Here is a 26,854-nt window from a genome sequence, read left to right as displayed (position 1 = left end):
TTGTTCGTACCACAGGCAATGGGCATCACCTTGACCCTCACTTCGGGACCAGTGACGATAGAGACAACAACATTGGGCAGGCATCTTCCATTTCATTGCAGCATTCTGTTCCTAATCAAGCTTTTATTCAACCTGATATTATGTGGAGCCAGGGAGAATATTACAGGGCAGTCAAAAGACCTGGCTGGCTCTCTGACCATAAACTGCATTTGTGTATACAATGTCTAAGGAAGGGGCAGTGGGCAGGGATGTGAGGGGGAACGGACCAGGAGGGTTGGCTGAGCTGCAGAGGTTGTTGGGTGCCTAGATTCCCCATCTATTGTATAGCAAAGAGACTTCCCATTAGTGCCTCATTTCTCAGATTGCCACCTTTAGCACAGCATCCGCCCTTATCAAATCAACGTAGATTTTCCTGTCGAACCACTTACATTCTAGCAAGTAAGGAAAACCATTGCACTCGTCCCATATTTGAAACATACAGGACAACTGTAGCTAACTTGGACTGGGAGTCTCCCTCGCTCCCTGTTAGATGGAACAAGGACTTATCAGCCCAGATCCCACTTTGCCTCAATTAGGTGCATGGAAGAACAAATGGCAAAAAGCTGACCTCAACGCTGGTTTCCATTTGATTTTTTTGTGTCTGTGCAGGAGGAGCCATATGTCATGCCAAGAAGTCTGACAAAGGCGCTGGTACCAACGACCGTTGAGGGATTCATCGACCTGCTCAAGGAGCCCCAGCCCACATCCTGGGCTTCACCTACTGAGATCCGCCTGGTGCCTGATGGCGTACGGATACTTCAGGACGACAAGGGCCAGTGGAACGGGCATGATCAAGGAGAGCTGATGGAACCGCTCAGTTGGACTCCCAGTTACCTTTTTGGCTGTTACTACTACTGCTCTACACATATGTTTATAGCCAGTGCTCAACATTGCACACTATTAGAGTCTTTGACTACAGATTCAATAAGACCTCTGAGACAAACCCTTTAAATAAATTTGTCTTGTTTGTTTCAGGACCCTGTTTTTGTCTGTTAGGATTGGTTTGAAACTTATCACAATCAAAATTAAGTTGCATTTTACGACAAATTACTGTGAGGACAACACCAACAACAATATCACCTATAGTGTGGAAGAAACATATTGAAGTTGGTTTTGAAAGCATCAAATGAAAGCACTCAAAGGTTGTTAAAAATGTTGACATTGACAACAAGGACAGTGCCCTGCTGGCATTCAGAGTGTCCCTCCCCATACGCCTCTCTGTCCTCAGCCCCCTGGTCACCAGTGTGCTCGGCTGAAAAAGTTGTAATAGCAGTGGCATTGTAGAGGGCGGAGTCGGATGGAACGTGTCAATGGCTAGGTGCTGAAAGGGTTAGTAAAGTTAGGCTAGCGCCTGTTGCACTAATCTCTGACCTTGGCCAAATCCAGCTTTTATCAGATCCAGGTTGATATCAATGTAACCGAGGGGAAACTAAGAGATTATGGCGGAAATGTTGCTTATAGAATTAAGACTTTTCTTTGCAATGAACAGTAAACATAGGATAGCAAGCATGTTATTATATCTTACTCTTTCCTATTATTATATTATTATCCATTATGTATTATTGTTATTCTTATTATTTACTGTATTCTGCATTGTTGGAAGGCCTGTAAGTACGGCATTTCACTGTTAGTCTACAATTGTTGTTCTTACCATTTGACGTATAAATTTAAAATTTGGATTTGATTTGACTAGAGGTTAATGTTACCAATGGCCACTATCCAGACAGTAGCCTGTATACCACACGTTGATTTCAGCCTTTCCTTTTTGTTTTCTTTAGGGAAACAATCTGATTCACTCTGGGTTTCAAAACTATCTAGACAGTAGGAGCACATTCACAAACAACCTTGTTTTTCAGAGCACCTGTATCTATCTCCATTCCCATTATATCCCATGGTGAGAATGCTTTGTTCTGAAGTCAGTGCATCACATTTGCCCTTATAGCGTGTATGGGCAACACATTAGTACAAGTACTGAGATGATTTCAAGCCCTGTGTTCCCTCCATTTTGTGTTTTTCTGGTTTCAGTTTCACTCTCAGAAGTTCCTCACAGTTAAATAGTTGGCTGAAGAGTGTCTCTGCAGCCCATGTAATTTCTATACACTCATCTTGGCTTCTTTGGTAGAATTGAGAATGCTACCTGATCTTTGGTCACTTCATGTATTTGGGAATTCTATATTGCTCCTTGAGAGTAATGTCAGCTGATAGTGAGGAATCAAGGAACTACAATGTTAGCATTAGAGAGATGTGTGCCACGTACTGTAGGTCTGTCTCCTCTCATCATGGTTGTGGGTAATGCGGTAATAAGGATTAGATTTAGATCTAGTATGTTCCCTGCACAGTCTACTCAAAGGGATAAGTACGCTGACTGTCTCCATGTGCTACTGCTCTTCATTTGAATGGCCTACACTGCATCACCACTGCTATGGATTTATTTAGCTGGTTTCTATTTTGTGGCTCAGAGCTTTCTTCCATCTGTCTACTCTGATAAGCTGATCTCTTGAATCAGGACCTGAAAGTCAACTTTGGAACCAGCTCGAGAATGACCTGGACGTTCCACAAGAAGCATGTGGATGGATATTGGTTTCCGTTACCGGTAAACCACAACAACCTACCTCCCTAAGGATTGGAATCAGGGCGTGGTTTGTATTCTGTTAAGCTATCCCAAACCAGAATCACCATGTGCATCATTGTGCTTAATGTGTTCATGGTTTGACATCCAATGGAAGTCATGGATATGTTTCTAGGATGCTTTATCAAATTAACAATGGAATGAGCTCAGATGACTCTGACAGCTAACAAATCTCTGAAACCCCAAACATAAATAGTACACAGGGAATGGGGTGTATTTAGTTAATGACACATTTAAATAACTTGTTTCCTTCAAATATATCTGCATCAGATATTTATTAACCCCCTAAAAATAAGTTGTGTTTAGGATGACCGTATGCCATTGCAACGCTGCCGTTACCTAGTGACAACTCACCCCCAACGGGGTCACCTAGTTCTGAGATAAATTCACCCGGTCTTAACGAAGACGACAAGCAAAACAAAGCCGTCTGGATTTGTTTTTAGCTGATTCATCCTGTCAGCCCACAATCTCCACTCAAATCACTTAGTTTCTTGCTCCAATGGTACCAGTACTCGTGTGGGTTTATTAAAAGACCCAGTTTGTAAGACTCTTTTCATCTTTAGGTCACCGAGCCCTGTCAAACAAAAAAAGAACCTAAATGGGAAATGACAAAATAAAGTATTTGTTGGTATGTCTGATGTCAACTATTGTCAACATGTAGGAAGGAGTAAAAACGAAAAACATGCATGTAGCTGGGTAGTGTTTTTATATACATTGTTCCTGAGATTGTACTATTGAATAAACAAATAATTAAGTATTGCAGTGTGTCTCACCTATAAGTATAACTTTGTGCATCACGACAATATCTTGTGTATGTGCATAATACTACACGATTAATTGGCCATATGTGAAATACAAATCGGGATAAATCTTGAATGAAAATAGTGCTTGTGTGTTGTGGTTTAATTAAATACAAAAAGCCTTTTACGTGCCCATGTAGCATAGCAGCCTTTATTTTCCTCAGAGTCGTCAAAGCTCACTCAAAGTCAAAGGGCATGCGGGAAAGGCGCTAAATTATGCAACAGGTCATTTAAACTTGGATTTAGTCACAATAGATGATCCAATCAATCATGGAGTTGATATCATAGCTGCTTAACATCATTTGTTTCTCGTCGGGGCGAATAATCTCTCGACTCCTACAGATCACACACTGAAGGTTATGGCAAGACCACGGCACGCCACGGCAAGCCACGCATCTCATTGTCTACGCGGATGTAGAATAGCAGACTGGATTTGGGACCTTGGCATGAAATTGGATTGAAAAAGGGGCTTTATTTGCAATCCTAGACATGTATACGTGCACGCGTGGGGTCTCTATCTGAGGGTTGCAGACCTGATTGGTTTTACAGTGGAACGCGGAGATGGTTTTGAGGCTACTGAAGGCAGGATAGTGGTCAGAGCTGTCATTTTGACGGACAGGCAGTATGCACTTTGAATTGGCGTCAACAGTCACAGCTACATTATTCTGCTACATTATAGTGTTTTTGTGTTTTAAAAATCTACTTGAAGGATAGGATGATGTTATAGTAATACAAATGCCATTATCACTCCGAAATCGCCTCATTTCAAGGAGGACGTACTGTAGAGTCAGCAGCCGATTGCATGACCAATATTTCTACTTAGTCGCATATGCAAATTGAAACACGTGGTGGACAATGAGCCAGTTGGGAGCACCGTATGCAAATCTTTGCAAAACAATCACCAATTAAGAGGTACAGGAAATGTGGTGAACTGTGTCATTTGTGAGGCAAATGCTCGCGCTGTCCGAGATTATCATTCAATAAACCTATTAGACTAGTAATAATCAAGCCCCACAAATCTTAAACCAATAAATGTCAAGGGACTGCAAGTAACACAGATTGTTCATAGATTGTTACAGTTAACCTCTGCTGGGAGTGTTCGGAGCTAGGTGTAATTGTAAGAATCCTAGAGAATGTCATCAGGTGTGGTAGTATGGAGGTAGCACAGTGCTAAGCTTACAATACCATCTGCTCGCTTACAGATAACACAGAGCCATGTGGCACCTCAGCAGGGTACTATCAGGTTCTCACACGTGTGCCCGGCAATACGTGTCTAACAGAAAATAGCCGGTATGGCGTGTATATTAGCCCACCATAGGGATGGCTGAGATTGTGGCTGGGATCACCTGCTGCAGGTCTTCCGGTTGAGTGGCAGCTAGCTTGAAAGTGGCGGTCGGCAGCAGAGAACAGAGGAAGCGGGTGTGTGTTGTAAACATAAATGTCTCAATGAGGCACAGTTGATTGCACCACATGACAGATTGGCTGTGCCACCTGTCTCTCTTTGGTATGCTGTCCATACATTGCAAATGAACCAATTATTTGGGAGGGAAATCAATTTCTTGTATTTGATTGTCCTAATAATAATGATAGCGGGTTGGGTGGTACTTGTCATACAAATCAGCTACATTTGTTTCTTGGAATACTTGTGACCTTATAGGAGCAGGATTCTGCTAATTCAGACCTTCATATGATATACAGACTAGACATCCTCCACATTTGCAATGACACACCAATACCTAATTGAACTGACCTCCATCAGAGATGTTCCGGGTACTAGCATACTGAGCGCTGTTTCTTTGCCACACCACTCAAAAAAGGAAGAAAAGAGTGACCCAAACCCCTTGTGAGTTCCTCGTCGTTTTCGAGGAAGGGATCTATCCAAGCGTGAACCAAGCAGCTGGTTTCATTAACCCCTGTCCAACCCTGACGTGTTGGGAGGTGTGGGGGAGTCAATGTAAATGGTGAGCTTCTGAATATGCAAGCCAGACGCAAAATCGGAAATTTTCACCGATCAGACAGCCTGCCATGTCCATGGCTCCAGGCAGTATCTCATGTAGAGCTATATTAGCTAGTCAGAAGGCACCAGGCTCCAGATAGTGGAGCGCAGGGGAGAAGCTGTTTGGAAAGCATGTGGGAATGGCCATTGCTTGCCCATGATTCATTGGGGCAGGTGTTGGTTGTTTCTTAGAGAGAGCGGGAAAAAGATTAGAGAAAAATTGGAGAGGGGACGTACTCTGCAAAAATTACTTTTTGGTGTAAAGTTCAACAGAATCCTTTAATTTTATCAAATTCTCATATGTATTCACAGGACTTAATACTTGACATAGAAACTAACAATGTAATGTACTTTATTTTCCTCAAATTGGTTTTCAAGTTTCCTGTACTTTTTTGGCGTAACAACAATGGTTCATGCAGATCTCTATATGTTTTTCAAAGATACATTGAAGAATATATGAAAGTACAAAGCAAAAAGACCCCGAAGCTCTGTCACGCCCTGGCTCTGGGGACTCTAATATATTAGCAGGGTGTGAAAAAGTCTATGTGTTTTGTTCTAGGTTTCACTTTCTAGTATTGCAAGCTGTTCCGTGTTTAGCCAGTGTGGTTCTCAATCAGAGGCAACGTGATTCAGCTGTTGCTTGTTGTCTGTGATTGAGAACCATACTTTCGCAGCCCTGTTTCCACAGAGTTTGTGGGATCTTGTTTCGAGTCTGCCTTGTGTTAGACCGTGAACTGCTCATGTTTTTATTTTTTGTTGGTTTTGATTAGTGTCTCTAAAAGAGTATGTTTGCCTGCAACGCTGTTGGTCCCCTCATCTCTGTTCGACGATCGCGACAGAAGATTCCACCAAGACTGGACCAAAGCAGCAAGTCCAGGAGCCAGCGCCTGAGAGATCTCTAGCGGATCTCCTTGCCTCCTCGACTGGGTCAAGCCATGCGAGGAAGAGAGGGGCCCTGACCGGGAGGCAGAAGGGCGAAAAGGCTGGGCGAGAAGCACTGGAGACCTGGTCCACGGGTAGGAGTGAAGCCCATACAATTTTTAGGGGCTAACCCCGTGGGACGACGGGGCAGCAGGAGGCCTGTAGGTTACGGAAGTCACTGGTCACCGGGGGGAAGGAGGATGTAGAGGCACGGCGAGAGGTACTGGCGTGTGTTACCAGTCCGGTCTCGGCCTGTTCCTGATCCCCCACGTAGGGAGCCAGTGGTGTGTGTTCCCAGTACGGTCCGGCCTGTTCCGTTGCTCCCGCACCAAGTCAGTGGTCGTTTCGTCAGCCCTGTCCGGCCCATTCCTGCTCCCCGCAAGTCCGTGGTGCGTTTCAGCCCTGTCCGGCCCAGTTCCTGCTCCCCGCGCGAGCCAAGTCAGTGGTGCGCGTCCAGCCCGGTCCGGCCCATTCCCTCTCCTTTCAATGTCAGTGGTGCGTTTCCGTCAGCCCAGCTCGGCCCGTGTCCTAGCCCCCGCACGTCAGTGTTGCGGCCGTCAGCCCGGCACGGCCCGTTCCCTGCTCCCCCCGCACCAAGTCGGTGGTGCCTCACAGTCCGGCCCGTCTGCTCCCGCACCAAGTCAGTGGTGCGCCGTCAGCCGCTCGGCCCGCCTCCTGCTCCCCACACCAAGCCAGTGGTGTGCGTGGTCAGTCCGGCACGGCCCGTCTGTTCCAACCGGTGGCTGGTCGGCACCGGTCAGATGCGTCACGCCGGAGCTGGAGCAATCCGTCCACCAGTGTGAAGTCAGCTCCGGCCAGCGGGGCCAGACCGACCAGGGTACTTTGGGGGGGTTGGAGAGGAGCATCAGGCCCGAGCCGGATCCGCCGCCTGGAGTGCCCACCCGGTCCCCCCCTGTAGTATTGGTGGGAGGTCGAGTCCGCGCCTTTAGGGGGGTACTGTCAGCCTGGGCGCTGGGGACTCTAATATGTTGAGCCAGGTGTGTAAAGTCTATGTGTTTTGTTCTAGGTTTCACTTTCTAGTATTGTTGTTCTATGTTGGCCAGTGTGGTTTCTCAATCAGAGGCAAACGTGATTCAGCTGTTGCTTGTTGCTCTGTGATTGAGAACCATACTTTAGCAGCCTGTTTCCCACAGAGTTTGCGGGATCTTGTTTCGAGTCTGTTGTGTTAGACCGTGAACTGTCATTCGTTTTGTTGGTTTTGAATTCGTGTATCTCTGTTCACGATCGTGACAAGCTCAAATCAAATCAAATGTTATTTGTCACATGCGCCAATACAACAAGTATAGACATTACCGTGGAAATGCTTACTTTTTTTTATTTAACCTTTTATTTAACACTTCGCAGTCAGTTAAGAACAAATTCTATTACAATGACGGCATACACAGACGAAACCCGGACGACGCTGGGCCAATTAATCCACGCCCTACGGACTCCCAATCACGGTGGTTGTGATACAGCTGGAATCGAACCAGGGGTCTGTAGTGGCCTCAAGCAATGGGAGATGCAGTGCCTTAGACCGCTGCGCCACCGGGAGTCCTTTCCCAATAATGCAGTTAAAAATTAAGAAGAATTAACAAATAGATACAAATAAAATAGTAACAAAAAAAATAACACTTAAAATAATAATATTACAGGCTATTTACAAGGATCACCGATACCGAGTCAGTGTACTGGGGCAGGGTAGTTGGGTGATTGATTGAGGGCAATATGTACATGTAGGTTTGGTTAGGTGATTGATTGAAGTACTATGTACATGTAGGTAGGGGGTGAAAAGCAGAAAGTCTGGGTAGCCGTTTAATTAACTGTTCAGCAGTCTTATGGCCTGGGGGTAACAAAGTATACAAAGCTAACGAAGGGTCGATCGTTTGACTGATCGTCTCTTCTCTTGTCTCCCCACAGAGAGCTGACTTGGCTGTGGCCCTCCCACCATCACCTACCTCTGTGGGAGAAGGTGTGGACTTCTCCAAGCTTTCATGAGCATGGGCACTGTGCATCCTGTACCCAAGCCCAACACCACCAACAACGGATTCCTCCTTCCCTCAACCCCATGACCCTGGACATCTGGGTCTACATCCTGCTGGCCTACCTAGGCGTCATGCTGTGTCCCGTCATCGCCAGGTGAGTCCCAGACTTTTCTTGGCTACTACTCCCTGGCTACTTCCTGTTCTACCTGTCTGTGTGTTTTGTGTTTATTGAACTTATGAGAGTGATATCTTTTGTTTATTCTACTTGTAGTGCTAAGTTACAGTTGCAAGCACTTAAAAGTTAATTAAAAAAAGAACTTTGTACTGCAATACAGTTTTTGCTGACAGAAACACTGTCTCTCACAAGGAGAGCACCATGTTGAACATGCCAAAACCACAGCACAACCTAACGTTTTAATGCCCACAACAGTGTATGGTTGCAGCTATGCTGGAAATGTTTTATCTGGAAAGATATAGTGCACAAAATGCTTGGCTGGCCAATCCGAATCTCTGTAGAACTGAGTGAGTCAATGATGGTCTCAAGTGATTCCATCAGTTGGGGATAAGGAGGAGGTCTCTGTTCTGCGGTAGGGCCATGTTCAATTGGTACAAGTCCAACATTTAGTGCGAGCTGGTGGTAGTGACAAGGCATTATGTCAGCGTGGTTGCTCTGTGGAGCCCAGCAGTGGAAGAAAAGGATGAGAGTAGCAAACCACCAGTGAAGTTAACACTCGAATTCAAAGCATTTCCCTGTATAATTTCTCTGCAGTTGTGGCGCTTCAACAACCTTCATCTTTCAAATGTATACAAATAAATACCTGCCGTATACCTGGAGAAATAAATTAGATTAATAAAAAATAAAAATGGCATCTTTTCCACATTCTCCACAAATCATTGAAAATCATTGAAAGTGGAATGTATTAGTAATGCATGAAATTAGTATGGATTGAGATCATTGAAGAAGTATCATGATTTGTTTTCTGTTTTCCCTACGTGTTCCAAATGGGTTCCCGAGAACTTTCTACCTGGAATTATTTACACAAGAGAGAAAGAAAATAACCCATGTGCCACTTGCAGGCATCCTCCTCACCTTGGGTGGTCATTGTCAATGCTTCTCACCGCTTCCCTGGTGCCTCCAAATGCAGAGTGGTGCTTGAGGAAGTTCTGAGAATGTGGAGCTTTCAAGGGGCTTGGGGGTTCTGAGAGGAGCCAGCTGCACTCCCATTATGTCTTGAGACAGGCTCACGAGCTCGTTTTAGCACCCTGTTCTATAAGTACAAGTAGAAAATCATCTCTGACTGTGCATCATTCTTGGGAGACCTGCCTAGAAAGTGAGCAGAAGTGCTTTGAGCCAAAATAATGATCAAATAGATTTGATGATGGGTGTTTAGATGTTGACGAAAGAGGCAAATGCATGTGTTCAATATCAGGTAGGCACATATTGTACTGATAGTCTATAGTTGAAAACAATTCAGACAACTTGAAGTCAAAAGCTTTTCTGGACAATCACAATCCATGTCACTGACCAGGCACCCACGAGAAGAGAACTATGAAAGCACTAAAGCCTTATGTTTGCCACACAGAGCCATCTTGGAGTCCAGACTGTGGGCTCAACAATATGGGAAACCTACTCCGAGTGCCTAGAGAAGTGTGAAAAACAGAAAATAAATCTCAGCAACTATGCTAAGTACGCAGAAAGAGAAAACATTGAGCAGTGTCCGGTATATGCAATTGCCTTATCAGGCTCTCTAAAACCTGGGATCACTTTAAGGATGTAACTAGGGGGTAGAAATCACCACAAGCTTCAATGCTGCAATACACTGTCCAGCACCTGGAAAAGATATCATTGAAATTCCATAAGATAAAAATGGGCAGTGGAATACAGATTACAAAAATAAGACTTCTATACCATGCCAATGTTGATAAGAACTTTACGCTCTAGCAAGTGTGTAATAATGGAGTTTTTCCCCAGTCATCTTTATCTTTTCAAATAGCAAACACATTGGCCAAGTTTCATTTCTTTGAGTTACCGCTTCAGGTGCTTCTGCTATGTCTGTCTAGCTGCCGAGAGGCGAGGGTTTGCTTTCTGGTTATCATTCAGACTATTTAGAGGGTTTATGTTTTGGAGAGATTGCTGCATCATTAGAGTGTGACCAGATTTAATGAAAAACACACTATGAATGGCGAAGGTGCATAAAGATGTTGGAATTCAGATATGAGGTCATGGTTTTACCACTATCCATAAACTACGATGCGTGACATGGTTCAATGCGCCAATAAATCAGCACAATCTATATTTTAGTTTTTTAAATTGTCTGTTAAATTGTGATCATGTATACTGTACATACTGTGCTAATGATGATGCAAAAAATGACAGAGCAATGTACAATACAGCGAACTTGGTAAACAACGAATTTGTGTTAAGTACATGAATGCCGCCATCTTCATGCACCTTCCCCCATTAAATGGAGGCAAATGAAGATGCAAACCAGTCTCCTGAGCTATGTGTTCCATTAAATCAAAAAATTAAAGAGACTTTATTGACACTGTACAGTATATGTATGGTCCTCATTTGGAAATTTTAGTCTCACAAAATCACTCAGAGTAAATGTCAAAGTTACTGACGAGTAAAAAAAACTAACGAAGGTCTTGATTTAGTGTCTTCTTTTGAAAAGAGACACATTTTGGTCACACTTTATTTGGATATTTGGATAGTCCATCTGTAGAGCATCATACTACTCAACAAACCATCTGTTGACAGTAACTGCTTGCTAAGGTTAATTTTAGTTAAGGTTAGTTTTAGAATAAGGGTAAGGGGTTGAGATTAGGGTTAGGGGTTAGCTAGATAGTTAGTTTGAAATGTTAGTGATAGTCTATAGAGCATCTACAGATGGACTATCCAAATAAAGAGTTACCTTATTTTCTCCACTCATTCGCCAACTTTTCCATAAAAGCCAGTAGAGATAGAAGCAGCATATTTTAAGAAGAGATGCTTGTAGGATCTCAAGCATCCTCTTCTCTCTCTCTCCTCTGACAGTAAAACACCCTGAATAAATTTGAATAATCAGATCGTATTTGAAAACATTTTCAAAATTAATTTCAGGAAGGGAAAGCACTGACATTTTAGCATGTTTTATCTCTCCATCTGCCTTTAAAAGTGACTGTTTCATCTACATTAAAGGATTTATATAGGCAGCACTTTGAAAAGATGTTACACTAAATGGCAGAGGTACGGGATCCACGGGCTTCGTAGGTTTTATACTGCTACATTTTCAGCGACACTTGCATGCCTCACGTTCTATCACAAAATGACATTTCAATATCTGTCGTCCTGAAAGTGGTATTTTGTGGAAAGTTTCCTACGTTTGAGCACAGATTAATCTCTACTGAATATATATAAAGGTACATAAAGCGTTTTGATTTGAACAGCGTTGACAGACAGCTATCGGGGGACTACATAAGAGCACCCAACACAACTTTGACAAATGCATGTCAAATGTCACCACTAACAACAAGTTACTGAAAACAATAGGTGGACATCTTTACAGCTTGTCTTTTGTTTGTATAGTGAGTAAATATCCATATGAAAATATGACTCCTTTTGCACCCTGTAATTTGTACCCACAGTTGCACAGTTCTTTAGGGACACTGTAGGCCAACGCTTCATGGGTGGTTTTGTCAGGCGAAATTCAGTTAAGTGCTAGGCTCAAGGACACATCAGAGTGCTCTACCCAGCGGAGAGCCCGATGCAGAGAACTAGGATGTATTATTGCACAGCTTCTGTTCCATTTATTAGAACCAATTTCAGATTCATTACTGTGGTTCAACCCAAAAGCCACAGGATTACTGGCCAACATGAAATGAATCCAAGATAGGTATACCCATGCATAATACATGTAAACTTAGTAGCAACATATCACCATCTGTGTAAGTCCCTATATTACCCCATTCCCATAGTACAGTATTAACACAATAATATAATTGATTATTAAACTGCTTTGAGTCAAAGTTTTCCTTTGAACTCATTTTTCTTTCTTTGTATATCATTTCTGTAAAACATCGGAGGAGCTACATGAGTATCCATTATTTATATATTGATATTGATGTTGGTGAGAAAGGGATTGAATTCTAATGCACCATGATCCTTCCCTACTGCCTCATCAGGGTTAACTGAGCCCCACAGTAACAATACACTATTATGCCGAAATTATGGTATCACCAGAGCCTTTGTTCCTGAGCATCTTCTCCTCCTGTCTCCCTATAGGTTCAGTCCATACGAATGGTACGACGCCCATCCCCAATCCCGGATCCGACGTGGTGGAGAACAACTTCACCCTCTTAACAGCTTCCTGGTTCGGTGTGGGCTCCTCATGCAGCAAGGTATGGTATAGCCTAGCTTATTCCCCTATTTCACCTGTCAAAGCAACAACCCCTCCACTCCTTCTCTTCTGGTTGCAGCCATCCTCCCTCTCTCCACTTTTAACCTGACAAGCTACCTAATTTCCATTTTTGAGACTGTTTTAGAAGACACTTGTCTCTCAGGAACAACTGCAGATGGCAAAAGAAAGCTGTTGTCACCTCCCTGCCTGCTCATAGAAACAGGAGTGGTGAGAGAAAGTAGGTGTCAGACACCTGTCAGAATGTGGCAGGTAAAGACAGAAAACACGGTAGCATTTGTTTCCCCCATAACACAGCTGTTTGTGTTTTGGGACGAAAGGGGTCAAGTTGGAGAACGTGTCTGACAAATGCCAGCTGTCACTCCTCTCGCTGGCGTTGGCTACGGCCACAAGGTTGACGTTTACATCGTTAGGTGTGTTGCCCGAGTGCCCATACCAAAGACCCATTGTCGAAAATCTATATCCTCCACACACCTCAGCTCTCGGGACAAATGACATTTTGTTAAATGCCACTTGGGCCTTTTTTATGGTATGGAGTAGTGTATTGTCATTATTGTCCTTCAGGCATCATTTCCTGATATTAAAGTATGTCAATTCTCAGCATCTTTCTTTTGCAAGAGCAGACAGTTAGCTTTTAGTCTTTCCCCAACCCCCCAAAGTACCTATTTGAATTTTTCTGCCTTCTGTGTAAGCTTACACAAATCTGAGGAAAGTTAGGGGAAGGATATTACGGCACCAAGCTATGCAGTCTCCTCGTCCACCCTTAAAGACATTCATAAGCAAATGGAGCCCCTAAATGATTTGACGTAATAAAGTCAACCGGAGAGAAAAAAAAAGAGCTAGTAATAAAATGTTTAACCTCAATGTAACAAGACAAATTAGAGGCTCGGCGGGGTTTGATGGTGGTTCTCTGCCGGTAAGGGAGAGCAAATGCGTCAATTCATTAAGCACAAAAAGCTGTGCGGCTTCGGCAGCTCTCCCGCGTAGCTGCGTGGTATCCCTGAAAATGTGCATTGTGAGTGGAGGCTAGGAGGATAACAGTACAATATGAGAGGGAGGAGAGAATAAACAAAACAGAAGGAAGTTGGTGATTAATCTTTGAACAAGATTGATGGTCCTTTGTCATTGAGATGGTGGGTCAACCACTTGAATCTTCAACTTGAATCGTAAACCACCTGTGTTGGTAAAAGAATGTTGTTCCCTTTGAATACTGTGCCTCCTGTAAGCAGGTATAATGTTGTTCCCCTCAGATTACATACTATACAAAAAGGATATTTACAGGATATTTACTTTGACACAGCAGAATGGTCTAAGAGTTAACTAGGCTGAACTCCACTTGCATTATGAGTATAACCTTGCTTGAAAAATAGGACGTTTCATTGCCAAATCATCCCAAAGTGTCTAAAATGGATTTTGGAGCTCTATACAGTTACTTTAAAATGATTTGGATATCAAACACGGAAAATAATTGTATCTGGGATAATGACTTCGCATTGTTCTTTGGACACAAGTGCCAAAAAAATGCTTTTGGTGAAAGTAGCCAGGTTAACAAAACCAAAAGGATATCTACTTTTGTAATTTGGGTGAACTATCCCTTTAAGATCATAGTGCTAATGTCATCTAAAATTGCTTAAAAACAATTACGTTAACAAGTTACAATTACTCTTAAACATGTTACCTTTCCCAATCTACTGTAACTTAGTTCCCTATGACAGAGTGAAAAAATGAAATAACCTGCATCATTTGCAGTTAACTAAAAAAGTAGGTCAAACATTGATTCTCTGGAAGACATACCCACTGAAATGCATTTTTTTATCCAGCTCCTTATAACAAACCTTGATAATATCTAATCGTTTGATCATGTAATTTATCAATGCAGCAATAACATCTTCACCCTGGAGCACCATGTGCAGCCTGCACACATTTCTCTCTGTTCAGATGGACTAGTATTGAGCAATTGTGACTTTCTGTGGCACGTATGTGTCCTGTACTCAGGGGTGGACTGGCCAACTGGCATCTTGGGCAAATGTCAGATGACCTGTCTGTAGCAAAGCAGTATGAGGGTCTGCACTCAGGCTTAGGTAAATAGTGGCCAGTGCGTGAGAGAGTTCAGCAGGTATTCGCACTAAAACCATAAAAAAGAAAAACCAAGGAGGCTGAGAAATATACTTAATTGAATTCCATGCTGGAAAGAATACAAAAAGTGCCAGTGCAAAGTGTTCTGCCCTGATACAAATGGTCCAAATATGTATCCAAAGGGGTGCATTTTGTTATACAAACCAGACACCTTATGCTCTGCTACCAAACTCACTGACAGACACTGAGGAGGAAGCCATTTCATTGACATGTTTAAAATGCAAATGGCATGTTTGGGAAGAGGAAGAAGGGCCCTAATAAAACAAAACCCTGCAAGCTTGTCTGTAGGAGTGAGGTGTCATACAAAACAAGAAGAGTACACAAAATGGAGTGGTGTAAAAGCACACCTTGCATGCTTCAAAAGAGGCGCGCCCTGGGCTGTGTGAGGCTTTTCTGATAGGTGTTGCAAAATGGGTGAAACATGAAAATAACTGAGTTGCAAAATGTGTAAGTAACATAAGCTGTACAAAATACTGCATTTATAGTCATGAGCATTGTTTTTACTGTATCTGTGTTATCTTATTCCGATATGGAGAAGAGAGTTTCTCAACTTGGAAAACCCATTTGAGTATTTAAAAGAGATTAATAAGCAGTAACAGCCTCTGGCGTAAGGAGAGCGTGTTTTTATGTGATGAAGCTGCTAAGGAGAGAATGTTATTTGCAGGTAATGATTCTCATGGGAAGAGCTGCCTCTCCCTGATGTTAAGTTGAAGCCTTGCTTGTGGGGAAAAATAACATGGGGAGAAAGCCAGGGCATTGCATTTAATAGTACTCAGTGCTTCTAAATCCACAGAGAATATACACTGTAACTCCCAGAAAGGCTCCGATTGTCCTTTTTCAAACGACGATGGAGCAAGCAAAGTTCCCGTTTCTATGAGACACTTATGTTGTTATGCATTATGAATCTATCTTAAGCATGTGTGGCTTTTATCAAGGCTGTTATAAGGAGCCACAAGTAGTTATGCGGAATGCTTTTTTGCAAGTCGTATATTGTACTATGGGGATAGAGGGTACGGTAAAATACATTAATTTCACACGGGTGGATCACAGCAAATGCTACTACTGTATGCAATATTACAAGCATCAAGAAATTAGCACTGAATTATCACAGTGAATTATTGTAATGTGTTTGTGGCAATTAATACCATAAGGGATGAGTTGCCAACTAGTGATTTGACACGAAAATAAAATGTCCTCATTCATTCATTCATTCAGCATCCCTGGAGCCTAATACCTTTCTCAAAAAATTGGCATTTTGCCGTAGTGTGTATTTAAGAGTCACATCCCACCCATCCTATAACATACTTTACATTGGAATGTTTTGTCATAGTGTTTTGCATGGCCTTTCACTGTACTTGTGCACATGACATTACATCTTGAAACGGAGTATCTAAGATGTCAGCACCTGAAGCCATTCTAGCTGCAGCAGCACTGCAGTCACTGAGATTGATGTGTCGCTTTGTTGACGGAATTGCATCATTATCTTCTGCTCTGAAAGGACATTTAACTTCTTTGGCAAGACATGAAGTCCTTCTTCAAGGAGATGTATAGTGTATTGACAAGGTTTTATATCCTCGGCAGCATATGACCAATCCATTTTTTTGTATTTATTAGAGTGTTCTCCGGTGCAGTGCGCTCCAGCTGACAACAGCATTTTATGGCCTGGAATCCAATTGTGTTACCAGTTGTTCCAGTTCTTTACCAGTATGACTGCTGAGCTGGGTGTCCTCCCTATACTTAAGTGATAGTTCTTACCGTGGAGTGTTACAGTACTGGCCTTGTTTGCCACCGTGTAAGGCTGTCAAATCACAAAGGACAAATCCAATCAAATTGGGTAAGGGAAGGTTAAAAAAGCTGACCACTTTACCTCCTCTCAGTGGGTGGTTACTCTTCAAAATTGCCCTCATAAATCTTATCAGTCTAAAGTAGTGGAGCACTGAACGCAACCTCTGGTGGAGAGGTTGTTTTAGATGGCGACAGGGACAGAAAATAAAGTAACTTTAACCGTGAGTCAAAAAGCTATTGTAAACAAGATATATGGGAATGTATCTGACAGAGGACCTCACAAAGTCATAATAAATGCTGTTGAAGGCATGGCCAACCTAAGTAATTGAACATTTGTGTCCTGAGACTGATAAGCCATTTTCACCCTGTCAAATGTAAGTTGTCACAAATTAATGTATGTTATGGATGCATTCTTTGTGAGACACTGCTCAACACAATTCAAAATCAACTGCAAAGAAGAATATAAAACACAAAATAGACATGTTGTAATCTCAAAATGCATGCAACAGACAAAATAAAAGAAAGCATATAGTGCATGTATACTATGCAAGTCATTTTACGGGCGCAGGGAACATATGGCTGTGGCAAAGGAGGTGGAACATTTCAAAGGCAGAGAAAGAGCAGAATCACATTTAGATTGGACGAGGCTTAGTGTCAGGGTTATTTATGAAACCCCACAGCGAAAAAAGCAAACGCGTGTCACTTTATTAATTCAAAAACACAGAATAGATTTAACCGCCTCCCCCCTCTATATCTTGCTCGGCTCCCAAGAAGAATATTCCAGATTCCACCATCAGTTTGTGTTTTCTGTCTGTTAAAGCTTGGTGGAATCAGAGGCCGTGTTTCAGGCTGACTACATTGCAGATGCATGACAGATCTCCAAGCCCAGACCACCCACTACTGCTTTGATCTCCTCCGTCAGGTTGGAGATACCGACAATTAAGTGTTCTCACTGTGCCCTTCTGGAGGAGTTTCATCCTGGCGGCTATCACTATAATGAACAATTCTATGTAGCTTTCCCTCTATGTTTGTTTCCCTTTGCCGTGTTTCGAAGTGTTTTATGCATTCATGTGTGAGCTGTAGCTAAGATTTTCCTCTTGTAGGACAATAAACCTGATTCTGACCCGTCTGATATCTCATTGCATGCATAGGTGTTTATCATTCCTTCAACTAACCCTCATCATATGATATATATCAGATACCCGACTCTGCATGTCAATGACTTGCAACCATTGGATGGTGCAACACAACTTGGAATATTGTCAGCTTGGAACATGACCATTATTTTAAAAGGAACACTCAACCCAGACTGGAGGTTTGTGTGGATCCAGGAATCCTACTGTATCTAGCAATTAGTTTGGGATCGCCTGAAAGGTTAGGTGCTGATCCGCCCTTCATAGTCAGCCAATTGTAGTCAAATTAAAATGTAATTCATTTTCCAAACTTAGGAAGGCTGCCAGGTACTTAGATATGCCCCTGTAGTTGTTTTTCCCTCTGAGAATTTGAGTAAGACCAAGAGTGTATGTGTGTTCCATTGATCACCTTTATGTGAAAAAGCAACCATATAACCATTGTGTTTGTTATATTCTGTAACAGTGTTACATAATGAAGATACATATGTGATGTCATACATCTCCATTATAAAGGCTATACCAAACTTTGCCTCTGGGTACACTTAAGTCAAAATGGGTCCCTAAATGGACAGAAATATTGCCCAGAAATTACCTAATATATAATAGAATATGCATATGAACCATACAGCCAACATTCAAGCCTAAATGTGAGGTAAACAATTAGCAACTGTAAGATGCCTGTTGTTCTCACACACCCTGTCTGCTATTCAGGCTCTGAGCTGATGCCCAAAGCCCTGTCCACCAGGATCATCGGAGGCATCTGGTGGTTCTTCACCCTCATCATCATCTCCTCCTACACGGCCAACCTGGCCGCCTTCCTCACCGTGGAGCGCATGGTGTCGCCCGTGGACTCTGCCGACGACATCGCCAAGCAAACCAAGATTGAGTACGGTGTGGTCAAAGACGGTGCCACCATGTCTTTCTTCAAGGTATGTATATTAAAGTTTGACATAGTCTGTCTTTGCTTGGTTTTGAGTTGTGCTTTCTTTCATGTTGATTTCATTACTCATATGAAATGAACACTCTGCAAAGAACATTATCTGAAAATAACATAATTAAATCTCTTAATTTCATTTCTCAGCATTTTAAGCAGTTTGAATGCAGCCCCATTGATTGAAGCACGCTGATTACACACAGTTATATTGTCATAAAACGTGTTTATGAAGAACTGAGACAAGATGCTGAATCAGTACTTTTTGGCCGACTTTTTAAGAAATGTTTTCCCTATACAGTTGAGGAAAAAAAAATCAGTGCTATTCCACAAAAAGACAGATTTCCAGTTAGATCTTAATTCCACTGGAAAAGCAAATTCTCCAGCTCCCACTTCTCCACGCTGTTTGATGTGATCCTCCATAATGATTGTTTTATTCCAAAGTTTCAGCTTTTGCCCTGCAGGGTTCTAAACTTTATTTTATTATTTGAGTTTCGCCTCAGATGCTGTGCTAATGATGTACTGAATAACATATAAGGGTTTGTGTTTTTCGTGTAAGAAATTGAAAACATTGGACACATTTCTATGGAAAATGTTTTATGGACAAGGGAAAAGTCCATATGTTTATGACACACAAAGCAAGGAAAACAGATCCTTTTATCCAGGGTGATTGCCCCAGTTTTACACTTTAAATATTCTCTGTTGAGTAGTATACATAAATACTGTATGTAATAATTGTGCCTCTGCTAAAGAGTGTATCTTTGTAGTTTCCCCCACTGACAATATAACCGAGGATGACTTTTAGACTTCTCTCTGTTCCATTTGCTATTATCCTTCACCCCTATGTCGCTTTATATTGGTTTATTCACATTATATTATATTAATATTATATTTATTGGCACTTTGGTATTGGAAACTGTGCTACAATTATTATTATTATTATTATTATTATTATTATTATTAATTTTTTCATAATGTATCTCTTTCTATCTCTGTTAGCATTATGTCTTAGCTGCTCTATGACCCGGTCAGAATATCCACAATAGAATTTTCACCCACATAAAGATTTGACCACCAAAAAAATCACTGGGGGAGAAAGAGGCATTAGTAACCATTCTATTCCATAAGGTTTGATTAACATTGAGTTCAATGAGGGATTAGGCATGGTCCATGGAGTAACTAGAATGTGTGATTATACCAAATTAGAGTCATCAGTTGCCTAACCATTGGAACTACCGGCTATGGTATAAACCGGGGGTGGCAACCCTCCTCTTGGAGAGCTACTGAGTGTGTGGGCTTTTGTCCAGCCCCTACTGAAACCCACCTGATCCTACTAATCTGCTCATCACGGCCTTTAGTTCCTAATGGCTCTGCCTGTCTACCCTGAGCTATACCCATCTATTTGAACCTTCTCTAAATTATATGATTATTGACAATTAGTCAAAAACTTGCTGCAAGTTCTCAGCAGAGTAAAAAGTGGATTTTTCTCCTGAAGCGTGTTTACTTTGATTAGTGACAGATATGATTGCAGTGTTATTAGTCAGAGGAGACACAGGTGTCTATAATTACCTCTATCAGTTGCAGAGCTCAAGTGCCCTCGGTTCCTTATCACTGGGAGGGCTAACGAGCTGACTGAAGCAGATGAGGGAGCTGATAAATACTGAAGAGGTCGGGAGTAGCTGTAGATTTGTCAAAACACACTGCATGGAAGGGCACTGTAGGGCAAAGTAAAGCTTTGCACTGTAATCTCTGGTACACTCATGGTAACACTATGCTATCTTGACAATCAGATGTCTGTATGTGTTTTATATTTCATATACCAACATATCACCTGCACATCTAAATAATGTTTTTCACATTTCAATCGTCGATGCAGGAATTAAGTAACTAAAGAGCTTTGATATCGTTCATAGTTTCAAATGCCTATGGTAATGAGACAGTCATTATCTCAAATTAGGTATGGAATAACATTTGACCCCTTGTCAAATAGCATGAAATATCACACAGACAAACGCAAGGCTAATGAGAGGAACTCAATTAATCCAGCCTTTTTGCCTATTTCCCCCTGGATGAAAATAGATGTACCCGCACCTCCTCATGTCTTACTAAATTATGTAATCCAGTGGCCCAAGTCTCTTTTTTATAAAAAAATAAAATAAACAATAGATGTTTGAAAGTATACAAGTGTCAAAGCAGATACAGTACTTGGAAAGCTGTGGGAATGTTAAAGTGGCATTGCACAGGTTATTCGTTCACTTGAGCTCAAGGCTCCAATGCATTCCTTTATTCTTACAATTATATACTTCTGCTCGAAATGGAGAAGTGTGGGAAAAGGATAACAGCATGATAGGTGTCAAGGTTGCCAGAGTATTTTCCAACACTAATACTATGTGCTACAAAGATGAGAGGGCTATAATGTGCAATGGCATCAACACACTGTAGAAAACATGTTAATTTCAGAAAGGTACTGTGTAGACTCAATGCCCCTTTGACCAGGTGTAATGCACAATCTGAGATTCAACATTGATTGTAATTTCAATTCTTCCCCTTACAGAAATCAAAGGTTTCTACTTTTGAGAAGATGTGGGCCTTTATGAGTAGTAAACAGAGTACGTCGCTGGTCAAGTCCATTGAGGACGGCATCCAGAGGGTTCTGAAGTCTGACTATGCCTTGCTCATGGAGTCCACCACAATCGATTACATTACCCGGCAGAACTGCAACCTCACCCAGGTTGGAGGCATCAATTGACAGCAAAGGCTATGGATAGGCACTCCATGGGTAAGATGTAACAAAATATCTGTACCATAACAGATATAGTAGGTTGTTGATGGTATAAACACTCTCCCAGCTCTCCATAACCCCTGCAGCAAGCACCATCCCCTCCATTGATACATTGGTAGGAGGTGGTCCTTCGAGCTGGACAGGAACAAATAACACATTAATCCTATATCTGTGCTTTGAGTGCAGAGCATTTCAATGAACTACTATTGTATTTTACTCTTGTTATTTAGTACATTTTTGGACTATGTGTATTGTTATTGTATTGCGAGATATTGCACTGTTTTAGCTAGAAACAGAAACATTTCGCTGCACCTCGCGATAACATCTGCAAAACTGTGTACGCGACCAATAAACTTCGATTTGATTTCTATCAATATGCAATGACAACATATGCATTTTGAGCCATGTTTTATGAAAATTCCCCTGTGGCCTCATCAGCAAGGTCCAGCTAATGGTTTATCTTATCTTTCAACCAGACTAAAGCAGACCTTCTGTTGCTTGCCTTACAGGCTCTCCATACCGGGACAAAGTGACCATCGCCATTCGAACATCCTGGAGGATGCGCCTGCACATGCTCAAGGAGAAGTGGTGGAGCAGCAGCAGCTGTCTGGACGAAGAGCACCGTGAAGCGCCGCCCATGGGCATTCAGAACCTGGGAGGGATCTTTATAGTGCTGGCGTCTGGCCTGGTTCTCTCCGTCTTTGTGGCTATAGCTGAATTCATATACAAGCTAAGGAAGACAGCGAAACGTGAGCAGGTAGATATTATCCCCATGAATCTGATTCAAGATTGTTGATCAGTAATTTATTTACTTGATGTGATTATTTTATTAATGACATTGTTTGCATGACGTACAGTATATATTGGTTAATTTTAGATCCTTCCCTTCCATTGTTCAACTTGCCTAACTGTGTGTATTTCTGACAATGTGAACACAACCTTTAAATCCAAGCTGTACTCTGTCCATTTTAGTTCCATTTATTAAAGGGATTTGCATGCCCTCAAATAATCCCTGTGCTATTTGGCCATAAAATATAACATTTATTTAATTTTAACAGGCATAATTGCAAATTGGAGCATGCCGAATTAATCTGTTATTAGTCATTGCAGATGTCAGAATAGCATGAAACTCAACAGTTGTAAATCACAGATTTGAGTTATGCAACTAAGTGGGTTAGCGTCAAGCATGTTTGTATAGGTAATGGGGGTAAGAATACGGCTCTGTGTCAATCTATCTGACAGAGCAGGAACAGTGCACATTGCGTGGTTGCATGTGGTGGGGGGTTGCAGTATGACATGGCTGTCAGCGATGGGAGAGGAACAACATACATGAATGTTTTATGGGTAATGTGTTTTGCACTCTTGATCTTGTTGACACTCTATGCTGTCAGAACCATTTAAAGCTAAGGCATTTACCCCCCATCCCTTTCCCCCCTTCTCTCCCCTTCCTCCTCGCCCTTTTGCCCAGAGGTCTTTCTGCAGTGCCATGGTGGACGAGATCAGACAGTCGTTCACCTGCGGGAGGCGTGGTGAAACACAAGCGCCACCACCTGGCCCCGGTCATGGTCAAGACGGATGCAGTGATCACCATGCGACACGTTCAACGCACCGACGACTCCCGGGAAAGGACAACATGAGCTGCAACACTGGGATGACCCCCGTGTTCCCGTGGACGGTTTGCGCCTCCCAGAGAAAGAGCCTCCTGAGCAATGTGGAGGGCGTGATTGGTCCCGAAACCTGGGACAATGGAATCGAGGGATCACCAGATTCACCATCAACCACAGCGACATAGGGACACTAACGAAACATGGAACACTAACTAAACATGGTACTTCAAAATGGCAGCATCGGCGACACAGGTATGACAACGTTCACCCATGTATTCCAAAAGAGACAGAAAAAGAGAGAGAGGTGGAGGAGGAGAACCATTCCTGGAAAAGGGAAACAACATCTCCAAATAATCTGTATTCAAGTCCATGTTTACGTACGTAACACAAAAAATACACTCACCAAGGAATCACAAGATATCCAAGGAATCCTTGATTGACAAAGATTCAACCCTTTTATTGGACATATGGCATAAAGACAGAGAGTGGCTTCGTTGAGCATGGCAATAAAAGAACTACAGACAGGGGAAATTGGGGTTTTGATGGGAGATCAGTTATGTCACACATAGCACATCACGATCATTCAAAGTAAAAAACCTGACCGAATATTTTTTATCTTGTCTGGAGGTCCTTTGGCAGCAGAAAATTATGTTACCTCAAACCTTGTACAGACATAACATTGGGTTCTTGATTTCCTCTCTTTGAGTCATAGTCTATTTTATGAGAGGCATTTTAAATGCATGGCTTGGACCATCGGACTTCTATAATTCCACTAGAAGAAACACGTCCTTAGTACATGCAGATGACAGCAATGGAATCCCAACAGTGAGCAAATCCCATAGAAAGAGAATTAGGTTTACAGATTATCTTTAATTGACGAAAAATTACTGTTCAAAGAGAGAGAGAGAGTTGACATCACTGAAGCTATCCTGAGGTTTTAATGGGGAGACCTTGATTGTTATTGAATAACGTTTCCGCATATTGTGCCATTTTGTTATTGTGACTAAACACAATGTAGGGCCCTATTTGTTTGTGCTTCATCACATTATTTGCAGACATATGTTTTGTGGACATTAAGATCATTTTGTACGTGAAGAAAATTTAGAACAATGAACTAGCCAATTGCCAAAGATCTGCCCGTAGAAATAAAACTAAACGCTGGATGTGACTGCTCATGCAAGTGCTTCATGAGATAGAAGTTACTGATCCAATATTTTTTAAATTAGACTATGTTAAAGAAGAATATCCATGGCCTTTTTTCTTCTTTACAACACAGGGTCATGTGTTTCTATCAGATAAAATGACTTGTTTTTGGCATCTTTGTAATCAAACAAACAAATATACAATACTCTTGGGATAATGAACGAGGAGGGATTTGCTTCAATGTATTCATGTACCAAAATGCAAGTAGCCAGCTTGAAGTGTTTACTCTTATTTGGCTACCAATGATAAATGGACATGAACCCCCCTTATACTTGTTGCACTACTAGTCTATATTGTCCTCTAAAATAACTACCTGGTCTCATTACTTTTTTGGGCATTTACAACTTGAAGAACTGTACGATTTAGGGGAATTAACTGAAATAATTTACTCATAAAAGCATAACATATTTATGGTTATGTTAAACCCAATCATACCGTTCATGTTTGAAGGGTTATTGTTAGGGTTATAGTCAGCTAGTTAGTTCCAGCTAGCTAGGCTAGCTGGTTATCTCTAGTTGGTTATCTCTGCCCATATCCCTTAATAAACATTTCAGAGAAATGTGTCTACATTGGCTTTGAGTTGTTTTTAAAACACCAATGGCAATGTAATATTTTCAGAGGGCAATTAGCCATCTGTTTCATTTGTGAAAGTGTCTCTACAATAAGGCCCCTCGGAATAGCCATGTTATAATTGCACAATGTCCATTGAATTGCTCTTGCTGCTTGCAATGAATTACCATCTAACCCCTTCTGACTGCTAGATACTCTAATCTAATATTATCAGTGATATGAAAGAAATGCAGAGAGCACAGTACAGATATACAGACTGCATAGTTACTGTTTTAAGCTGTTTGGTTTTAGTTCTGTAATTGCAGGTGACTGTAAATGACTTGGTTTAGTAGTGTGTTGGGCAGAGGACATTGGACAAAGGACCTTATGAGTAAGAAACAAATGCTGTCATCATTTTGAATGGTACTACATACTGTTCCTATGTGTGTTTACTTTGTGGCCACGGCAACAGTGAATGTCCTTGGGACTCACAAATTATTTAGCTTATTCATATTGCAGGCCCGATCTAAAAGCTTTGTGGCAGCGTTACCGAACGCTACGCTACCGTTGCGGAAATGAGAGAGGCTAGCTCTGAGTGGCAAGACCCTTTGGTTTTTGCATTTGATTTTCATACTGTGCACTAGAGATAAATGAATCAATATCATGAATCAATATCATGAATCAATATCATGCTCAGATGATGAGTTGAACAAACAGACGGAAGATCTGAAGTTTGGTTTTCTGTGTTTATGTCGTCTGTAACGCCTATAAACTGTATATCTGCAATGAGTATTGAGCTGTAGGATGCTAGGAGTCTATATGGAGTTGCCGGAATAGGGGAGCTGAAGAGACAGCATACCTCTGTGAGGTTTACAATATTGATAAAAAATACAAACTATCCTGGGTTCCTTTTTTTCAACATTAACAATGTAAAGATTCAAGGAAACTTAAATCTGTGTGACTTATTATTGGTTTGGTAGAAACTCATTGTATAAATGTTAATCAACTCCCTTCTGCAAAGTAGAGTATATGTAGATAAGATTAACAGGAAAAAATGTATTTTGCTAAATTTTTACAGGTAAATACATACATTTTTGTTCTCAGCCAAAAATATAGTGCAATTTCTTAATTTAAATTTGGTTTCATATGCCACTTTAACCTGTACCCCACTCCCACTTCCCCATCCTCCATATTAATTTATTCGATTGGAATGGATTTTAATATATTATATTGGATTATGATCACCAAGAGCAGAATAATATATGTAAATCTTATTTTATCGCACCTAATATATTGATATGGGGTCTATGTGACGTTGTAATATTGAATTCCCCAAAACTGTAGAGGAAACTCCTTTTAGAATAGATTTTGAATGATCTTGCTGGCTCTTTTCTTCTCTTGAACCCCATGATGCAGTTGGGCAAAGATTGGTTGCTACACTACAGGTTAGACTGGCTTCCAGTTGAATTCCCCTTTGACTGCAAACACAAGTTTCACATATTCTCCGAAATAATTGTGGTGAAAATTGATATCAGTTCTCCATTAATAAAACTATTTGAATTTACTACCAAGATTTGAGTTTAGTTAATTCAAACAGTCCCAGTTATAAAGCATACTGTCTTTTTTATACCAAAATTTGAATCCAGTTATTTTACAACATTTTATGAAATCTAAGATTAAAATAATAAAAATAATAAAATGACACAACATGAGCAGTATGTGGTATGAGTTAGAATGAGTTATACTTTATTAAGCAATCAAACAGTCACAGCGCTAGGTATTTATTTATGTTTTGAGTTGAGTTGAGTTGAGCTGAATAGTCTGCTTCTATCATTTGACGGGAAACCTCTCAAACAATAGGATTAATATGTTGGTGCCGACCAGGGTTTTCTTTGTGGACATGCAGAATTTCTATGAATATCGTTTTTTGTAACGTTTTGTAACATTTTCTGTTTACCTAG

The 26,854-nt window shown here is 41.5% G+C and overlaps 1 pseudogene; it reads left to right on the top strand.

Moving 5' to 3' along the window:
- The first annotated feature begins 220 nt into the window (after positions 1-220).
- On the top strand, positions 221-23,326 carry LOC123486248 (annotated as a pseudogene).
- Positions 23,327-26,854: the final 3,528 nt, after the last annotated feature.

This window comes from Coregonus clupeaformis, unplaced genomic scaffold (genome assembly GCF_020615455.1).
Source record: "Coregonus clupeaformis isolate EN_2021a unplaced genomic scaffold, ASM2061545v1 scaf1088, whole genome shotgun sequence".
Taxonomy (NCBI): domain Eukaryota; kingdom Metazoa; phylum Chordata; class Actinopteri; order Salmoniformes; family Salmonidae; genus Coregonus; species Coregonus clupeaformis.
The sequence above is the reverse complement of the archived record's forward strand: the minus strand, read 5'-3'. Positions and strand labels throughout refer to the sequence as shown.